At 34.2% G+C, this 22,825-nt stretch overlaps 1 protein-coding gene across 1 annotated transcript in view; it reads left to right on the top strand.

Moving 5' to 3' along the window:
* Positions 1-22,825, top strand: part of OFCC1 (orofacial cleft 1 candidate 1) — a 204,852-nt gene that overhangs the window by 21,602 nt on the left and 160,425 nt on the right. The gene's annotated exons all lie outside the window — the stretch shown is intronic.

The raw sequence follows: 22,825 nt of genomic DNA on the forward strand, positions 1-22,825 counted from the left end.
TTTTTGAGTTGATATAAGCATTCTTCAATAAAATTCATCTAGCATATGAGATTTCCCAACATAGTGACTATCAAATTCCTTTCATCAAAGGCGTGGAACCACCACCTAAGTTTTGAACCACAAAGGTACCGTACTATGATTTCCTTTTCTATAATCTTGAGTCTACCTGTGGTTATAAAATAATAACTCAGTTTTGCTCTTTATGTGCATACCACTATGCATATAAGATAGATAACCAAGCACTCTAGAGTTTACAAAGTTCTTTGATGAGATAATAATATAATGACTAATGTTTCTTAGAGTCATTTGCAATCCAGAAGATCATATTTCACCATTGAGCACCAGCCATTGAATCTGTACTTTTAAATAAAAACTAGGTTAACTCAAATAAAAAGGCTCAAGCACAGGACAAAGATTATTTTAAAAGGGTGTTTTCAATAAACTAAACCTATTTTTAAATGATGCAGAATCCACAGATCTCAGCAAAGGACGTAGGTGCAAGATAAGGCAAGGACTTAGTCTCAGGACCAGATTTTACCAGTAGCTCAAAATACAGGTGAATCGGAAACTTGAAAATCTCAACTTTTTATTTGCCCAAAACATGCTCTAGGAATGAGAGAGAATACCAGTGAATTCTAGAAAGGAGTATAAATTGTATTACTAGTCGAAGTCTGTTTTAATTTCTTGGAGATCACAAGATATAGTTATATATAGTGGAATTTTTGTAATGTAAGGACCAAAATGGACCTAAACAAGTATGTTGAATGAATGAAGAATGGCTCTAATTATGGACAGTTAAGTGTCATAAAGCAAAATATTGTTGATTATCCTCCCCTAGTCAGCCGTTATTGCTCAACTTCTGTAGTTAAGTTGAGGTCTCACATTTTAGATCAGGCAGCTCTTTTTACATTTGCCCACAATCCAGTTTGAAGTCTGCAATTAAGATGTCCTTTTCTTTTTTCTGGGTATCCAAGCCTGCGCAATTACCCCATTAGGGGAATATGCAGTGCTAATTAGCACAAGATATCCTTCCATACTCTCTATGGCACAGGGTTGAGGACTATGCAGAGATATAACAGCAGTGCTGCTGGGATGGGCTCCAAGGAGGGCCTGCCTGAGCAAAGATGCAATGCACATTTTGTATGGCAGAATTTGAGGGACACCCCAAAGGTCTGCTGGATCCAATTATCTTCACTTTTGTTCAGCTTTATTCTCACATTTATTTGTTTATAGCTTATTCTCTCTTGCTTCCAAAATAGTTTGAGGGCGCTTATAATAGAAATATAAAATGCATATGGTTAAAGAAAAGTTCAAATAAAGAGGAAAGGGGGATTCGAGAATTTGTACAAAAGGAAGAAGTAAATGTACAAGAAATAGAAAATAATAGTTTTACTGTAATTAAGCACTCACTCTTACTTTGAGCTTCCCAGAAGTCAAGGTATAAAGGGAAATAGCATAGGTTAGAAAATTTTCAATGTTTAATAGAATTTATGAGACTTATTCTCATAAATCCTGTTAATTTACCTATGGTGTAAATCACCCACAGTCATCATCACCATTTTATTTTTTTACACTAAATCCTGGAAGGATAATATTATGTCAATTTTTTATACAGCAGAGATTTTAAAAAATGTTGGATAATTGTTTTATCATTGTTTCATGGTAAATACCTTTTACTCAATATGAAATATGGATCTGAGTGCTGCTATGTAGTAAACATACAACATTTTAGTGTTTTACAATTTTATATATGATTTGATATAGGTAATGTTAGCTTGTGGATTAATCGGTGTTCTCCAAAAGAAAAGAACCAATAGGATTTCTCTCTTTCTCTCTCTACGTATTATATAATACTTATGTAGTGTGTGTGCGTGTGTGTGTGTGTGTGTGTGTGTACAAAGAGAGGGGGAGAAACAGATTTATTTTAAGGAATTGACTCATGTGATTGTGGGGCCTGGCAAGTCTATTTGAGGGTAGGTAGCAGGTTGGAAGTTCAGGTAAAAGTTAATGTGAAATTCAGATAAGGATTGATCTTGCAGTCTTGAGCCTGGATTCAGCAGGGTAGCAGACTGGAAATGGAGGCATAATTTCTATGTTGTGATGTTGAGAAGAATCACTTCGGAAAACCTCAGTCTTTTCTCTTAAGGCCTTTAACTGAATGGATGAGGCCCGCTCACATTATGGAGGGTTCTCTATTTTTCTCAAAGTCTACTGATTTAAATGTTAATCACATCTAAAAATTGCCTTCACAGCAATATCTAGACTGATGTTTGACCAAACAAGTGGTCAGCCCAGCCAACTGCACATATAAAATTAACCATCGCAGGTTGCATTTAATAATAACGAATAAATTAATAATAATACCTTACAGGGTGGTAAAGGCCTGTTGATTTGACCTACTAAATGTGTTCTCCAGATCATCACTTTTAACTCTGCTGCTTTGTCTCATCACCCAGCTTTTCTTCCTTTGGCATGTATCTAGTTATGAATTACATATTTGTTAAGAGACTTACTTTTTTAGTGGCTTTCTTTCCCACTAGACCTTAAATGTCTTTAGAATCTGGCATAGTATATGGTTCATATATGATCTAATACTTATTTGCTGACATGAAAAACACAAGATATATGAAATCTCATTGCCGGTTGCCTCTCAGCATCATCTCTGTTGCCCCTACTTGATCCCAAGTGAATATCATCACCTACCTGGAATTAATAAACTGCTTCAGTCCATATCCACTCCTGCTCCCCTTTAAGCTGTTCTCCACGCCGCATCTTGCCATTCCCTACCCAAGCCCTTTCATTGCTGCTTATTGCTTTCAGGGTAAAGACCGATATACTGTTCTTCCTCATCTCTGATCCTCTCCACTTGCTCAGCATTTTTTAGCCACAATGGATTTCTTTTTGTTTCTTATATGCATGGAGCTCCTTCTGGACACTGAACTCTCACAATGGTTGGGACAGCCTTCTTTCTCTCCTCATGTGGCCGATGCCCTATCTGTTTGAAGTTTGGCTTAAATGACAACTCTCAACTCCTGTGACTAAGTTAGGTGATGTTTTCCTGTATACCTCCATTAAAAAACTCATGACAATGGTCAGCACATTACTTATTAGAGCAATTGTCTATGAAATGTGTTTCTCTCCTATTGGACCATCTCCTGAACACAAAAAGGGTAGAGATTTTGTTTACCTTTTTCGCCAATGAATTCTTAGAGCCTAGCACAGCTCTTGGTATAGAACAGGAGTTGACTTGAGAAATATTTATTGAGTTAATGTGTAAATGAGTTTAAAGTGCTAAACATAGTATCCAATACATGGCAAGTCTTCTGTAAACATTAGTTATTATTTACTGAGTGTCCAAGGGGTGTCTTGAGCTAGATACAATAACTCTGACCAACCAACACGAAAACCTCTAAAGTAGCCATTATTATTCTCATTGTGAAGATGTAGAAACAAACTTAGAAAGATTTAGTATTTTTCCTTAGATCATAGAGACCTGGAAGTCATGAAGCGGAATTCAATCTGTTCTTTTTCCCCTTAGAATTTGTATTTGTCCTATTGGCTTTCTCCACTCTTCCCCTTGGGGAAAACTTCTGAAGGGAAAAGGAAGCAGATTAATTCAAACTGTTGAATTTGAGTTTGAAGAAGACATTCTGTTGCTTTCCATTTCTGTGCTATGTAACCTGTTTGACTCTTCAGGGTGTTTAAAGGGCATCACTGAAGGGGGATGCTCACCAGGTGTGCACACCTAAGAAACCAGAACCTCTACAGCAGTTGTCAGTTAGATCTTGTTCAGGTTCCTCTCATATAACTCCCCAAAAGCTATCTATAACTCATCAGTTTATAATAAAAACACAAATACTAGTTCAGGATGACAGAACCCAAACCATTAAAAATTATGCACTTCATACAATTACTAAGTAGTTAATAACAAACAAGCAAATGGGGTGGCTACCCTTTTCTGAGTGCCTACTATATTCCAGCATAGCAGTTGGCATAGAATAGGAGTTGAAGTGAGAAATATGAAGCTCAGTGTTTTATGCTTATTATTTTGTTAACCCTCACAACTATTCCATTTTGAGGGCAAAGAGGTTAAAGCTCAAGAGCTCTAGAAAGCTGCTCCAAGATTACAGAGCTAATAAGTGGAGGACCTGGGATTTTGAGTCAGGTTTCGCTGATACCAAACCTATGCCATGCTGCCTGTCTTCTAAAAATGGTTTCTCTATATTAATGCCATTTACCTTTTGTCTGTCTGTTTTGACACACTAAATGTATGTTCATTTATTCTTGGCTATGACCTTCATTGATCCATCAGGATTATCAAGTCCTTATACTGGAGATTTTTTTTTTTTTACATCTGCAGAGAATTTCCCATCTACGTATCTGCTATCGCTCAGTATTAACTTCCAAATAAGATTATTTTATGAGCCATTTATCAACTTAATAAGTTTTGTAGCTGTTATCATTAAGAGTTATATAGTTCCAGACAATGTTGGAATAAAAGTTGACACTTCCCCAATGCACAATCTGCAAAATGTCTTCCAGGAATGACCTCGCTTCCTTTGCCCCCAAATTTAGGGTGCTAGAAAGTCTCTGTTGGCTCTTGGAAGGAAAAGAACACCTGTAGGTCCAATGATACTTGCAAAAGTCTTCTGCAGGATTCAATGAGCAGAAGCTACTAACTTCAAAGATCTTTTCATGTTATGCTTTCAAACATTCCATCTGGCTGCAGCAGCCTAGGCTTTCCTCTTTCGCCATTCCAAGTCCATGGTATAAGCTACATCAGATTTTTTTCAACACTGAAGTTCAAATAATCTCAGAAAAAGGGACCTAGAATTTTCAGGAGCATCTAACTTGGAGAATGAGAATCCTAGAAGGTTCTTCTAGAACACTTGCTGAGTGAGTTTCAGTTATGAGCAGTAGAATTAACTATTATCTTCAGAGTTGGCTCACCTGTGGAGTATGGGCATACATGTTATTATTACATGTTAAGACCAGCACAGTAAAACTGCAAACACAATTCAGTTACTTCACTTGCTTCCTATGGGAAGGGGAACACATTCGATGTATGGATGTATATTCCAATTCTGAGGCGGCAGGGGTCATCCAACTTGGCATCATTTATGTTTGGTTGTAGTGGCAGGAGAACCACCTAAATGTCCCTTTAAATCCTCTTTCACGGCCCTGTTTTTATGATTATGTTATTTTTTTTCTTATGAAATGATCTTGTTGCTTCAAATTCACAAAAGAACTAAGTAGCCCTTGCATTTTCTATTATATTGCAATAGCATATATAAAAGAATGTAAGACCACCTAAGTTCACTGTTTCTTACATATGTGTAGTAAAAAATGACATGTAGAGAATAGTTAATGGAAAACATTCATTTTGATCAAAGGCTTATATATTCTATTGTATGATTTGACAAATCGTAATGGCTTGTTCTGAAATGATTCTTGTGTAATAGATGTCATAATCATTGAATATGAGATCCTTTTTATTGAAGAAGTATTTTATTATAAATATCCTGCAATACACATTTAAAAATGATTGTTGCAATTTTCATTGATTTACAAAAGTTTTTTTTTTCCAGAGCAAAGCAGCATATTGAATAGAATTTGTGTATATAACCTATAAAATACCTAAATAGCGATGATTAATAATATCATTTTGTAATTACATTTGTGCATCTATAAATTGACAGATGAGAAAGTTATCATACCTATGTTCTTTTAGCATCTCCACAAGTGGATAATAGAATTCTCTATGATCGATTAATGAGGCTGTATGATGAGAGTGGACATGGAGGAGACCAAGGTAAGAGACCTATTATTTTCGATTTTTTATATTAATATTAATTGTAAATTCACTGAGATGGTTTCTAGCAAATGCTTATCTGTATTTTTAAAAAATATAACCATTTATTGATGACCTATGTATATTTTTGATGGTTGCAAATATTTATATAGCTAAGGTTGGGGGAAAAGTAATTATGGCCCAATTTCCTATAATGGCGTAGAATTTATAACCCTAAATAGCAAAAATGATTTAACAGTCTTACTATTGCAGAATCCTACAATGGTAAACGGCATATTTGGATTAACTAATGTGAGGCTGTATGCCACATTTTTTTTAAAGAGTGTGTCTAAGCTTTTATTTCTTAATCTTACTTTGTTATTTCTGTCAAATGGACATATAATACCTATCAAAATGGAGTAGTTATGGGGAATAAATTATTATTACATGAGCAGACACGATAATCACATACATAGAATAATAAGGATGATTGATGATGGTGATGAAAATATTAATACTAGCTAAACGTTTATAGAGTGCTTACAAAGTGCCTGGCACTATCCTAAGCACTATTCTAAATAAGGTAAATATTAACTTATTTAATTCTCATAACAACTCTAAAGTTTAGTTCTCATTTTTTAAGCTCTGTTTACAGAATACCATTTCTTAAAAATTTTATTCCTGCCTTCCTTACCAGCACTCTGTATTTTTTGCTATCAGTTCATGTGGCCAACGTTTTATTTCTTTATGTCTTTATAAACCAAGCAAACTCATTTTGAAGCCAGCTTGATCCCTCATTTTGAGGAATCTTAATTCAAGTGATGTGTTAGGATTCTCCAGAGAAGCAGAATCCAATAGAACCAATAAAAAGAGAGAGAGATTTATTTTAAGAAATTGACTCATTCATTGGTGGGGCCTGACAAGTCTGAAATACTTAGGGAAGACTAGCAGGCTGGATATTCATGTAAGAAGTTGATATGAAATTCAGGCAAGTGTTGAAATTTCAGTCTTGAGTCTGAATTCTTCAGGGCAGCAGTATGGAAACTCAGGTAAAAGTTGATGTTTCATTCTTGAGTCCAAAATCCACAGAGCAGATCAGCAGGTTGAGAACACAGGCCAGATTTTTTTACGTTACAGTCTTGAGACTGAATGCCTTCTTATTCTGGAAACCTCGGTTATTACTTAAGGCTTTTAACTGATTGGATGAGGCCCATGCACATTATAAAAAGTAATCTGCTTTACTCAAAGCCTACTGATTTAAATGTTAACCACGTTTCTAAAAAATTACCTTTATGGCAACATTTACACTGGTACTTGAACAAATAACTGGGCACAAATAGCCTAGCCAACCTGACACATAAAATTAAACATCACAATGGTTGTGTTTAATTCAGTCAGGTCTCTATATGTTTAGTCTAATTTCCGAGTCAGCAAATATACATTTAATTCCTTTTTTTTTTGCTGCTAGACGTTGGATAATACACTTTTGTACCTATTATGTCTCTTCCGTTCTAACAACTCTTTGCAGCTGGAATCCTTTGAACCCACTAAGAGCACATTTATAGGTAGTACCTCATACGTCTTCTGAAATCATGGGCTTACAGAAGCCTTATGGATTTAAAGTATAGTCAAGCACTTCACCAGATATTTTATACATGAGGATATAACTGAGACCTAGAAAGTTTAAAGACTTATGCAAGATAATACAGTGTCACAGGGAACAAAGAAGGAAGGCCAGCTGTCCTCTTGATACTGGAGCCCAGTGCTTTTCCAGGACTCACCTCATTTCCCTCCTGAAAAAAATGCTCTTTTCCGTTGGTAAAAGATGTCAAGTTTCTTTTAAAATTCTAACAGTGGAGACATGAGAAATTCCACAGTTTATCTTCCAGTATTTTTATAGAGACTGAAAGAGAAAAGATTATTTTATATTTACAGCATGCATCCAGCTACATGAATAGATACATTTTGTAGATGATACTGATTTTGGATGATAGAGAGAGAAGTAAAGTACACATACCATTTGTATAAATGCTGGCATTTCTATGCAAATAAACAAGGCAAGCCAAATAAAGTGCCTCTGTGCATGTAGAGTTCGGGAACTGTTCTCAAGGATCCTAACTTAAGAAATAAACCCAAGAGCTCTGGCTTCCCCTAAACCTATTAGTCTCCAAGCTGGTTTCAGCAAAACAGCAAGTAAGTGGTAAGATGTTGAAGTAAACAACATGTAATATTAACGTACGAAAAAGCACAATATCTACACTTCAGGATAAATTTGGTAAGTGGGAAAAAAGTTTATAATGCACAATGATACTTTGCTCACTTTGTGAACATGACAAGATAAACAAAAGTTTTGGGTTGTGGTTGTTTTAGTCTTAAAACTTGTCCTGGGTTTTAGTGATTTCCCAGCACATTAAACAGAGAATTATTTGCTTAATTGTAGATTATGAAAAACCAAAATTTATTTCACATAAGAAAAACAGTGCTTAGATTATTGAGTGTTTAGCCAACATTAATGTGACAAAGAGTAAGTGGAATGCATTGTGATTTTCTTGGGGCCAATAGATGAAAGCGTCCAGAAGGAGCCTTTAGCTTCCGAAGAGTGGATGACTTCCAGTAAGAATCTTGAACTCCACAGAGAGGACAGTGAAGCTACCTCTGATTACAGTGAGGAGTCTGAAAGATATGCTCTGAGAGACATAATTCTGGTTGGAAGTTCTTCATTAGACCAGGTCAGCATTAAAATATATATCAAGAAATGTAAAATAATTTTTAAAAGATCAAATTGAAATGCCTGTCTTATACATGGTCTCATTTTACTTATCGACACTTCCCTTCCTAGAGCACATGATTCATGACTTCTCCGAGTCTTTGCCCTTATTTTTCATATACATTTTACCATGTAGAACTTATACTACTTAGCAGTATCAATCCTGGCCCTTGAACAATTTAGTTTCACTTCAACTATTTTTATTTTGTTACAATACTAATTTCTAGCATATTATAAAATCTCTATGGTAAAATCTGAAACCAGCATATACTTACTTGGATAACATTAAGGAACTACTGGGACTTGTTTGCATAAGCACTGTATTAATAGGTCAATTATCTAGTATTTATGAAGTCGCCATTTACGGAACTTAATTTATACATTTTAACTGTTGTGACTCATTCCACAAAAGGGAATCTTTAGCCCATGGATAGTGTTGGCTTCAGAGACACCTTTCCCATTTTCTTCATCTGTCATTTCTATTTATGTATAATATAGCATTATGTATTCAGATCCACCAAAGAAAGGAAAAGTGTTCTATGTAGTCACCTTATCTATCTCAAATAAAAATACAAGAACTCCACATGTTTAGTTCTAGGTGAGGTGTGTGTTTGTGTGTGTGTGTGTGTGTGTGTGTGTGTGTGTGTGTGTTTGCACACACATGTGTATACATGGTTTTTTTGTGAAAGGAAAGCTGATTCAGGCTAAAGAGGAAAAAATATTACCAGGTGAAACAGTCTGTTTGCAGTGATGTCTTCTATAATAACAGGTCACAAGTGAAAATATTATTTTCTATTTCAGAATTGAAAGGAATAGTTTAGTTTGGGGAGGAGGTATTCTCTAATTTGGAATGTGGAAAGTCCATAACATAGTTTATTTTCTTCATTTGTTCCACTGAGATCAGAATATCCTGGGCACATTAAGTTAACATCTATTTTGAGCTTTCTCAAGTAAATGATCCTTATTAGCAAGTATAGACTTTCCTAACAGGCATCTGGATGGCTCCTGTAGTGAGCTGAATTGTGTCCTCCAAATAAGATACATCTAAGTCCTAACCACTGGTACCTGTGACTATGATCTTATTTGGAAATGAGATCTTTGCATATATAATTAATCTAAGGATCTCCTAGTGAAATCATCCTGAATGCAGGATGGACCCTAAATCCAATGACTAGTATCCTTTTAAGAGAAAGAGAGATTTGAAACAGACACACACAGTGGGGAAGGCCACGTGAAGATGGCGCAAAGATTGGAGTGACACCCCTAAAAGCAAAGAGTTGCCAAGGACTGCTGCAGGCTTCAGAAGCTAAGAGAGAGTTAGAATGGATTCTCCCCCTAGAGCCTCATGAGGAATCAAACTTGATAACACTTTAATCAAACCTCTGGCCTTCATAACTGTGAGATAATAAAATTCTGTTTTGTTTTTTTTTTAAGCCACTAAATCTGTGATAATTTGTTACTGCAGCAGTAGACAACTAATAAAGCTCCAAAGGTGGAGAATCTCATGAGCTAGGTTATTCTTCTTCATCGATGTTTTAATATACTTTGCATCTTTATCAAGGCGGGGCTCTTAAAAGACACTGAGGCGACAAAGGATGCATGGCTCTGCCTTTTAACAGTTTGACGTATTCTGATACATTAACAGTTCAACATTTCCCTTTTTTGTGTGCCTTATGATGCCATTAGATGCATTTCAACTTACCCCATGCTTTCAAGAATGGATGCATGCATTCCTTTAGGGTATGTGGCTGATATTTTTCATATCCTCATTTTGTAAAAGGCAAAGTGAAGAGCAGATGCTCACATTCTGCTCTGTGGTAAGGCTAACATGCAAAGGGCCAGCCCAGTGATGAGGAGCCCAATAGGATTAAAACTCAAGGTTACATTTTTACAACTTGTCAGAAGTTAAAGGTAAAAACATTCATGAGAATATGGTTTTTTTCTTTTTTTTTTTTTCCACAAATGTGACTATTATTCCCTTCTAACAACAAAGTTTATGATCTTTTCAATGTCCTTTCCCAATCTGTGTGTCTTTAGGTAAATTATGTGAAATTTACCTAAACTGCCTTAATAAATAACTATGTGAAAAATGATGTGGTGATGGAAGAACATGTGGACAGATTGATATGAGGGAAGCAAGTTGAGCTTTGTAGTCAGAACTCTGTTTGAGCCCTGGCTTTGGCCTTTATAAGGTGTGAGATCATAGGTAAGTCACGTGACTTAGGTGACCTCTGTTTCCTCATCTGTAAATCAGGGAAGGGATATGTATGTCAGTGCAGTTTTAGGAGGATGAGATGAGCCATTTGTAAAGAATCACAAAGTAGGTGCTCATGAAATGGTAGAAGCACTGGAGAGAGAAAAGATTCTAAGCCCTCTTTTCAGGTCAATGCAGATTTTGTTCTTCACCTTCACTGTGTCAGGAAGTTCCATGAACATCCATGGCAACATTATATGCAGGAAAAAAAAGCTTCAAATTTGGTATTAGAGTTCACAGCTTTCATCCTGGGTTCTCATATTTATATGAACTTGAACATCTCTATGAAATAGAGCTAGGTAACTTGAACCTCTTATAGTTGTGGTGAGGATTAATGAGATGTGTCCAAGTGCCTGGCAGTTAATGTTTTCCTTTTCTTATGACTCATTTTATATATTTGTTGAGACTGTCACCTATTCTCACTTTTCATTGCTATTGTAATGATGAACTAATATTTATAAAAGTCAAAGTGTTTAAATAGAGATGAGGAGGTCCCAGCTAGGGTGAGTGCTGTTGAGTGAGTCCCATCTATTAAACTATTTATCTATAACTATTAATTTATATAGGGACTGGGGTGATTGCTTCTCCTCCAAACATTACTGGGCCTTGTAGTGGTGAATATGGGGGTGGCAAAAGAATGTATATTACAAAAGGAGATTAAGAGTGTCTTTACTAAAAAATTGCCATGAGGACCGGGCTGAGAATTGTGTGTGATAGAGATTACTATGTGAAAACTCATCAGACCTCTCAACCCTGACAGTTGATGTGCATCTTGGATTTAAAAAAAAAAAAGAGACACAAGAAAAAAACTCTCATGTGCATAGTAAAAATAGTTTCTTAGTCAACTTTGTGACACTTTGAGGCCCCCAAAACACTTACTGTAGGACAGAATAGAACACAAAGGGATTAAGAGTTTGCCTTCTCACTTTGCAAAAGCATTTTGTGTGTGTGTGTGTGTGCGTGTGTGTGCGTGTGTGTGTGTGTGTAGGTTTGTGTGTGTGTGTGTTACAGAGCCCAGCTGGAACAGTACCACTTACTTTCTAGGAACCCTATGTGAAGATGATTAGAAAATCACTCATGAAGTCCACCTTTAGTTAGCAGGGGTGATAGTGATGTTAGAAATTACACAATCACACTTAAAGCAATAGGGAATATCAGCCTCGGTAAGTCACCCTAGGTAAGTTAGCCACTAAAGACCTCCAGAAGTACTTGGAGGATAACTTCACACTTGTGAGATCTCTTGATGAAGATAGAAAGAAGCCCATGAAATCTGGTTATTAATGTTACCACTTATTAGTTCACACAAATCAGTCTACTTGAGATAGACTGGTTCTGTAACCATCTCAGAAGGATGCTACAGCTGACGTTTCCAGTCTAAGGCAATTGAGGCAGCAGGGTACCTCAGGGCATGATGAGATTACGAGGAACAAAAGCAAAAGAACAGTGGTGAATTTCAAGGAACATATACTCTTGGAGTCAATTGAGAGGATTGCATTTCAAAGCTTATGCAAATAATGAAATATTATTTTTATTATTATCATAGGGCAATTTAGTTGCCTGTGTATATAAAGCTGCTTTAGAAATATTTGTGCTGACTTGTTATATCCTGTTGACATTGGAAAGCTTGTAGGAAGGATATTATGAAATGACTAAGGTCTGGGAATTATTCAGTAAAAAATAAAACTAATAATTTAAATGCATGTTTAAAAAAATTAATCAGAGGAAATCCGGGGAAACAATATATTGTTTTTCAAATAACTACTGAATGAGACATAAAATAACTTCATTTTATTTTTTAGCTACCAAGAAGTATTTTCCTGGACATTTCTTAATACGTATGTGGTGTACCTGTTCCAATTTAGTTGCAGATAACTAGGTTTTCCTCTGAGTTTTAATTATAAACAGCCTGTACATTTAGCTTATTTAATTAGAAACCCATGCTCTCAAGAGTTTTTTTAATGATTCATGCTTAATATGCTATAATATGTCATGAACATTATTTTTTGTCTTGATTTAAAAATAAAATATAGCATTTAGTGTAGTGGTGGAATAAACATGTTGGTCTGAAGTAAACACCTTCCAGGGAAACACTCTGGAAAGGTTACCAGTGTACTGGCAGCTAACCCTACTTTTCTAAATTCTGCCTGATATTTGGTAATGGGCGTGAATCAAATTTAGCATTTTGTCTGAGTAAAAGTCAAGTCTGAAACGCAAGTCTTGAATATGAGAGAAAATGTAACACTGTAAAATCCATAATAAAATCTCTATAAATAAAAGATGGATTTCATAAGATACTTTAACAGATTAACCAGTATATTTTCTGTAAGCCAGAAATATATATTCTACTCTGTGGTTAGCATAAAAATCTTTCTGGAGGAAAAATGGATTTTTTAAATCACTGGAGACATTTACATGAGTTAAGCTTCTACTTTTTTACTTAACCAATATAGGAGCTCATCTATCATTCCTTAAATAATACATTAAATATAAATATAAAAGATATAATGAATAAGACTATAAAGAGAAAACGAACAGGAGCACAACATTATTTCATGGTGAAAAAAGCAATAGTGATTTCCCACATGTTAATTCAAGGAAAACAATAACGATACTGTCACAGTTTATAGTTTGTAAGTGTCTATCACATTCAGTGCCTTTTCTGAGGTGGGCAGAAAAAATGCCATTTTACATAAATGTGAAAGATAGCTTTCCAGAGTAAAAATGTAATTTTACAAAATAAAAACTCATGGAATCATTTTCAATTTTAATACTTGGTTAAGTCTATACAAGAAAAGTTTGCTGTCTAATTTATGGAACTCAAATTTTTCCTTATTTAGTTTCCATTTTATTTATTTATTTTTAAGTTTCTCATTAGTTTCTTGGCATACCTTTTGAATATTCCAGAATGTTCAGAAAACAAAAGGATTCAGATGGAAGCATTCTTGCCAAAGCTAACTGGCATTCAGGGAGAAGGAGGTTACCATCTAGAATGAATAAACACATTTTAGTGATGTTATCTTTGCTCTGAAAAATTTTATCTAATGCACTCACAATTAGTTGCTTATTTACTTACTGTCAGTTCACATTTTATAAGCACCTCTCGATAAAAAGCTTTTGCTTTACTTGAAAAACAAAAATGATGTTACTTTTTTTCACCAAGATTTATTTTATATACTACTTTTTTTTTTTGCTGTAATTGATAATATTTTTAGCTAATATTAGAACATAAAATGTTCTTTTCTTTCCTCCTTTCCAATAGTAGGAGCTACTGAAGCTAAGAATTAGACAGCTGGGGTCTCTGAAGAAATTTATATCATTAAAAATTATGTGAGCCTGCAGCATAACAGCAACCTATGAATGAGTCAAGCAATTAATCCTACCATCAGGCAAACCAGGATGGTTCAAGCAGGTATCTTTGGTGGTCAGGCATGGTCCAAGGATAACATTTTATGTGCCTTGACATTGGAGAGGCTGATCATGCTTCAAAAATCTCCATAAACATAATTTTTTACAACTGTAAATTCAGTAGACTGTCAGAGAGTTTGAGGCTATATTATTGGATACAAATCTGAAGAGCAGAAATTCTTTATTTCTGATTAGGGGCTGATAACTTTTTCTTTAGTACTCAAGTAAGCCATAGGGTATGACTCATGTGCTCTTATGCAAGTCCAGGAGCCTAACAGGACATGTGCCAAGAAGCTACCCCATTTATGGATGGAACTGGGCAAAAGAAGGGGACAAGAGACTGTGTATTGTCATGATTTGGAGTGTAGATTTATATGTGCTTATAGAACCATATGTAGGAAAAGACAAAGTAGGAGAACTGAACAATCTTCAGTAGATTGTCATTCTATTGACTTTTTATTCTAAACTCCTGTATTTAAAATGATAGTAAAGTGGTTTCCAACATCTCCAGCCATTTCCCTTCACCTTTCATTTATATATGGTCCACCACCACCACCACCACCAATGATCAAGTTTCCTCAAAATTCAAGGCAAGCTCAACTGGCTGTCAGTTAGCATTTTGACCAGAGATCTTGTTACTTTTAGTAAAACAAATGAACATTTCTGAAACAAAGATATTGATGAAAAGGTTTCTTGTTTGTTTGTTTTAGAGCAAAACACACTACTTTTTATATAACTTGCTTTCGATTTCACCATATTGAGAATGCCACACTCAACATGATTTTATGTGTGTAGTTTTAAAACAAAACAGCAACATGAACTTGAAAAATGATTTAATAATGAAGACTTGTGCTGAAAAAGAGAAATGAGAATACTATATAGTTTTCAAGAGAACCCCCATATTTGATATTAAACACTTACATTAGCGTTTCAATAAATAAGTCAAGATCTTATGCTTTATTACATAGACTCCTTTGCAGTAAGGGCCATATCTTTTTACCTTGAATACCAAGCACTGACAGAAAACATAAAGTTTACATTTGCCCAATGCTTTTTGAATAAATGAATGAATGAATGAGTGAGTGAAGGTTATAGATAACTGGTAAGGTAAAATTATCATGGATATCATTAACATATAAATGTTTTCTGATATTAATGTTCTCAATACAGTTTTAGTGTCATAATATGAAATATTTTGATTTGGTAGTTTTATGTATATCATCTAAGTTACTTTTTAAAATATTTAACTGTCATTGAATAGAGAAAAAGGCTATTTATTTTTCAGATTTATTGAGGTATAATTAACAAAATTGTAATATATTTAAAGTATACGATGTGATGATTTGGTATTCATATTTGTGGTGTGTGTGTGTGTGTATGTGTTCATGTGAGAATGCTTAAGATTTACTCTCTTAGCAAGTATCAAGTGTACAATGTAGTATTATTAACTATAGTCACCATGTTGTATATTAGATCTTCAGAATTTATTCAACTTATAACTGAAAGTTTGTATCTTTGACCAATCTATTCCCATTTCTTCCACCCCCTAGTAGGGTGGCAACTACCATTTTTCTCCCGGTTTCAATGAGTTAGACTTTTTACTTTTTTAGATTCCACATATAAGTGATAGCATACAATAAGTGTCTTTTTCCGTCTGGCTTATGTCGCTTATCAAAAAATTCTCAACAAATTAGATATAAATAGAACATGCCTTAACATAATAAAGGCTATCTATGACAAGTTCACAGCCAACATAACATTCAATGGTGAAAAGGTGAAAGCTTTCTTATAAGGTCAGGGAAAAGACAAGGGTGCCCACTTTTGTCACTTCTTTTCAACAACGTACTGGAAATCCTAGCCAGAACAGTTAAGCAAGAAAATGAAACAAAAGGCACCCAAATCAGAAAATCCCTCTTTAATAATATAATAGCTAACATTTATTGCATACATACTTACATTCTAAGCACTTAGAATAATTTAACTCACAATTGTCTTAAAAAGATAATATTATTATCTCCATTTTATAGAAAACTGAGGCACAGAGAAGCTAAGTAACTTGGGAGAGATTTTACAACTAAGAAGTTTCTGAGCCAAGATTCATACTTTAACAATCTTAACCACAACACTATACTTTTAGTGACAGTTCAAGTGTTCAAAGAATATGGCTTTTTAACATAAAATTTTCTATCATTTATCTGGCATTTTACATTTTGGAGAGTGTGACATTCCAAGCCAATTAAGAGCTTTTGACATCCTTTAAATTACTTTGTAGACAATATGGACCAACATATTTTATGAGGTCAGTGATAACTCATCTTGTATTTGGTAAAACCGACAAAAACAAAGTTGAGACATGTTTACAACAGCTTAAAGACTCAATGGCATTCCTTGAAATTTAGCTGACAAAATAATGTCCAAAAAAGAATGAATCACAAAATAATCATTCTTTGTTTTTGTAAATATAGAGCATTTAACAATTTTGGCTAACATTTTTACCCTACCACTGAATTCACACCTTACATCCTTCCCCACCTTAAAAAGCAATAAGGACCGTCATACCTTAAATATAGACCACATTAAAAAACAAAACAAAACAAAGCACATGTACAAAATAAAAAAAATGTATTCTCTACAATCCTTAGCTGGTCACATACTACTATTATTTCTTTTAGAAAGTCCAATTACTAGTTCTCTTCTCAGAGTAACTGGCACATCTCTTTCATGCTCTGCACCCTTTGAACTTAGGAACTTGGGTATGTTTGTATGTCTTTCTACCCAACATCCAGCCTGGAGTTCAATATTTGCTAATTAGATATTTATTGAATAGGCATTTGATATATAACATCAGATAAATGAATAGCTGCAGAAAAATCTTCTAACTTATATCTTTATAAGGTCATGAATCCAATTAGAATTTTCATATGTTAAGACTAAACAAAGTGAGCCACAGTGTAATCATTACAGCATTGTTGGCACTGCTCTTCGTATTCTTCGACTCTAGCTGCCATAACAAAATACCACAGTCTAGGTGGCTTAAATGGACATATATTTTCTCACATTCTGGAGGCTGGAAGTCTGAGAATAGGGTGTCATATAATTGGTTTCTGGGGAGAGCCCTTTTCTTGGCTTGTAGAGAGCCGCCTTCTCACTGTATTTCCACATGGCGAGGAGGGAAGAAGAGAGAGAGAGAGTGAGAGAGAGAGAGAGAGAGAGTGTTTCCAAAATCTCTTCTCATGAGAACACTAACCCCTTCATCTAAATCCAGTTATCTCTCAAAGGCCCTATCTCCAACTATAGTCACGTTGGGTATGAAGGCTTAAACATATGAATTTTGCAGGAACACAATTCAGTCTGTAGAATTCTTCCTTAAAAAATACGAGATTTTCATAAAAACTTTTCTATATAGATCTTAGCTCATGAAAAATTCATTTACCCTGAGTACTGAAGAATGTACTTGTTTCACAAACGTTCCAGCTGAAGTGCTTCTAGTGGCTGAGTGCTTCGTTTATTTTAGGATAAAGCTTTGAATGGGAAAGAGGCCTGAGGCTGAGAAAGAACCCTGCTCAGAGATGGCTGGACTGCCAAGGCTCTGAGAACTTGTACTTTTTCTTGCCTATAAGAGACCTAAAGTACTTCTAAATATTCCTGGAAAAAGATTTTGACATGCACTTTTAGGAGAGACAAAGTAAAATAAAATTGCTTATTTTATTGCTGATATTTATAAACTTTTCTTCAATCATTTGAAATTCGATTTGTACCATAATGACTCCATGCCATCTATCAATTTGGAAAGGATGAAATCTTTTCAACTATGTGCTGAATATATACCATTTTTGCTATTAAGATCGCTCACTTTGAGTGTTTTACGTGTTAGAATACAGAATGGTACAATGAGGTGAGGTGAAGTGTGTGTGTGTGTGTGTGTGTCTGTGTGAGCGTAAAGGAGGAGAGAGAAAATGTGATTTATCAGTAAAATTGCTTAAGGATCATTAAAATGAAAAAAATGAAGATATATGAGAAAATAATCTTAATGAGGACATTTTGATGCCATGTCCTCTCTACCAAATCTGTTGAAATGTGAGTTCTATGTAAATTTTGCACAAATCCAAGGAAATCTCTTGAGTAAGCTGAATCCTTTAAATCTAAGATATTGAGTAGGTACTTTTACAAAGATTTCTCCAGAAGGAACTGTCAGACTGCAGGAATCCCCATTTTCAATATGTCTGCATAACACCAATTAATATTAACAACATTTATATCTGAATATAGAGAGAAACAGCCTTTTTAACTTTCACCTATTTTTTTCTCTAATAAGTTATTACTGACCACAATGCTCATTAGTAGCATAATAAAAAAGAGCTACTGGTAAATAATAACAATTCTTTGTAGTTATACAGTGCCTTTGATCAGAGCAGCTCAAAGCTTTCTGACTCATTAAGCTTTGAAATACCTCAGTGAAGTATGAGGGTCTTAGGGATTACTACCCTCATTCTGTAAACAGAGAAACTGAGGCATTTGAAAGAAACTATCCCAAGGTCATTCAATGATTTGGTGACAAAATCAGGGATATGATCTAAAAACAGAGATAATTAAAACAAAGAAAAACAATGCTCAGCAGAAACTAGTAGTTTCTGAGAAATTGTTGAGAAACTTTATGTGATAGATGCCTGGAAACTTTTTTTTTTTTTAAAGACATGCTTTTCATTTAGTTTTTACTTAAATTATTTCTTCCATTTAGTAATGTAGCGCTTTCCACAGCATCCCGTTTTAGATCCCTTAATATTGGTCAATTTCTTTGAGAATTCTGTTTTGCATTTCTTCTATAGGAAGAAATAGTGTACATTTTCTATGAAACAGTTAAAATTAATTATTAAGAAAAAAGATGAAAATAATTATACATATATGACCATACCTATATACGTTTTGTCAATTAAATACCAATCAATCTCACCTACTGATTTTGAAAAACATTCTATAAAAAGATACTATACTTTATTGCAACTTTCATGAGAATGGAGTTTAAAAACAAAGAACCTATAATACTATTAATTTTTTTTCAAAAGCCAGCTTCTCAGTTCCAATTAGAAATTACATTCAGAAGATGCAAATTGCCTTTTCTTCAAAACTTGTCTCAAGAGAAACTTCATTGTGTGGTTTATTGGAAGAATAAAAATTTATCTTTTACGTGATTATTTTTCATTGCCCCTGTACTCCGTTACGGTTACTAAAATTTTCAAAGGCTTGTGCCTTGTGATCCCGGTAGAGTGCAGAATCTTTAAAGACTGGGATTACCTTTTCTTCACACACATGTGCACACACACACAAAATTTTGTATGTCTTTGATCCCTTTCTCTATTACCTAGTATATCACAGTTTTATACATAGCAGACCTTTGAGATTGTTCATTGATTTCCTTGTTATTTGGATGAGGGTTTACTTTTGTCATACTGTTTTGTTTTTGTTACACTAGAGGCTCCCTTATTATCTCTGGTGTTTTTCAGATGAAATCCAGTGTCACTGCTTGTTTAAATGTGGTCCATCAACCTCTCTCAGGATATCTCGGGTGCTATTTAGAATGCATTTTTCTGGGTACCAATACAGACTTTCTGTCTCATAATCTCTATGATAGGAGCCCTAGAAAGCATAAATTTAACACAAACCTCTAGGAGGTTCTTATATACATTAAACTTAAGACCTTTTCTTGTCTTATAGAAAATACATTTACTCTGTTACAGGCATTGTTCTAAGTACTTTATGTATAATAACATTTAATTTTTATAGAAACCTTGGAGATATTATGCCTTAAAAAAAGTATCTTGCTAAGAACATGAATTCCTACTTTCCATATACTTTTGTAACATACTAATTATAAATGGGATGACAAGATGATGCTTATTTCAGAATTAATTTATAGAAAGTTGGAAAAATAGTATAAGAGGTCCTGATTACCTTGTACTAAGATTGAATTGCTTTTTAAAAATTATCATTGGAGTGGTAAATTATTTCATTGTAGAGTGAATTTATTTGATCTATCTTTAGGTCTTAGTCATAGATAATGGCATAGTTTTAGAAAAATTTTGGAATTTATAGTCATTTTTCTTTTGTTACCTTTTATTTTCAGATTTGTAAAATTTGCTTACTAATAAATTATCTTAAAAAAAATAAAAGTTTTCCCCAAGGATGTTTTTGAGACAGTTGAGAAAGTTTAAAATGAACAAGGTATTAGAAAATATTTAAAAATTAATGCTGCTACTGTAGTCAAGACAGAGTGGTATTGGTGAAAGAATAGACAAATAATTAATGGAACATAACAGAGAGCCCAGAAATATACTCACAAATATAGTCAATTGATTTTTGAACAAAGGAGCAAAAGAAATTCTATGAGGAAAAGATACTCTTTTTCAACAAGTGGTGCTGAAAAAATGGATACTATATGACAAAAAAAAAAAGAATCTAGACACAGACCTTACATCTTTTATGACAATTAACAATTAACTCAAAATGGATCATCAGCTATATACGTAAAATGTAAAACTATAAAACCCCTAAAAGATAACAAAGGAAGAAATCTAGACAATCTTCAGTAGGGCAATAACTTTGTAGATACAATACCAAAAGCACGATATACGAAAGAAATAATTGGTAAGCTAGACTTTATTAAAATTAAAAACCTGCTTATGAAAGAAAGTATCAAGAGACTGAAGAAACTAACAACAGACTAGGAGAAAATATTTGCAAAAGACATATTCGATAAAGAACTATTATCCATAATATACAAAGAACTATTAAACTTGACAAGAAAATGAACAACATAATAGACATATTAAAAGATGCTCTATTTCATATGTAACTAGGGAAATGCAAATTAAAACAATGAGCTACCACTATATACCTATTAGATTGGCCAAAATCCAAAACATTTATGACAGGAAATGATAGTGAGGATGTGTAGCAACAGGAACTGTTATTTGTTGCTAGTGAGAATGTAGAACGGTAAAGCCATTTTGGAAGACAGTTTGGCAGTTTCTTACAAAACTAAAATACTCTTACCATATTATATTGCCATCGCTTTCCTCAATATTTATCCAAGTGAGTTGAAAATTTATATTTACACAAAAACCTGCATACTGATGTTTATAGCAGCTGTACTCATAATTGCTAAAACTTTGAAGCATTCAAGAAGTTATTCAGTAGGTGAATGGAAAAATCAACTGTAGTATATCCAAGACAAAGGAATATTTTTAGCGCTAAAAATAAATGAGCTATCGAGTCTTGAAAGACATGGAGGAACCGTAAATGAATATTACTAAGTGAAAGAAGCCAATCAGAAAAGGCTACAGATGATTTCAACTATATGACAATCTGGAAAAGTCAAAGTAGGGAGCCAGAAGGTTGCAGGCAGAGCACAGAGAATTTTCAGGGCACTGAAAACTATTTTTTATGATACTATAATGACAGATACATACCATTATACATTTGTATAAACCCATAAAATGTACAACACTAAAAGCAAACCCCTATGTAAACTATGGATTTTGGGTGATAATAATGCATCAGTGTAGGTTCATTAGTTTTGACAAATATACCACTCTGGTGGGGGATGTTGACAGGTGGGGAGGCTCTGAGTTGGCAGGGCCAGGGGCTATGTGGGAAATCTCTGTATTTTTGCACAGTTTTGCTGTGAACATAAAACTGCTCTAAAAAACATTTTTAAGCCAGTGCTAATTTTGTAATGTGTTATAATGATATTATAGTTCTGAAGAAAATGTCTCCTTTTAAGAAACGTCCATTGAAATACTTAATGGTTACATGCCAAACTGTCTTTTATTTTAAAATTTCGTAGTCTTTGTATATATACATATATATAATACATATTATACATATAAATGAAGGAAATGGGGCTAAGTTTAATCATTAAATCTAGATAATGGGTATATACTGATTTATATAATACTCTCCACTTTTATATATTGACATTGCTCATAATTAAAAGTAAAAACCAATGCTTTTATCCAATTTCCACACATTAGTTTATTTTTGAATGTCTGTCAACTGAGACCATTTAGCTCACTAGTCCTCAACTCTAGCAGATCATTATAATCACATAAGAATTAAGTCAGACTTTCTGGGGAGTTCTGAGTGAGACCTGTAATGAATACTTTAAGAAGAACAAATATGCATCAAGGATTGAGAAACACTGTTTTAACTGCCCTCTTCCTGGTTTCTAGAAATAAAAAAATGATGTAATGAACAATTTTTTTCATGGCACCTGCAAGCTCAGTCATGCAACTATCAGCCATTTCTAACCATAAAGTAAGCAGTACCATGGTACTTGCAGCTTCCCACTATTGTGGTTATGTATAACAGATGATAGGTAGATGGATAGATAGACTAGATTTTATATATATATATGTATTTTACTGAGTACTTATTACATGCCAGGCATCATGGCAAGAAGTTTTGTTACATAGTTTTTTTCCACAAAACCTTGTGTGATTGGCGTGATGATCCCCATATTTCAGATGAAGAAACCGAAGCCGAGAACTTGTTATTCTCTCCTCATTTTTCACCCAGAATTCGCAGATGCCCCTTTTCTCCTTGATTCCTC

Source organism: Pteropus alecto, unplaced genomic scaffold, assembly GCF_000325575.1.
Source record: "Pteropus alecto unplaced genomic scaffold, ASM32557v1 scaffold121, whole genome shotgun sequence".
Classification (NCBI taxonomy): Eukaryota; Metazoa; Chordata; class Mammalia; order Chiroptera; family Pteropodidae; genus Pteropus; species Pteropus alecto.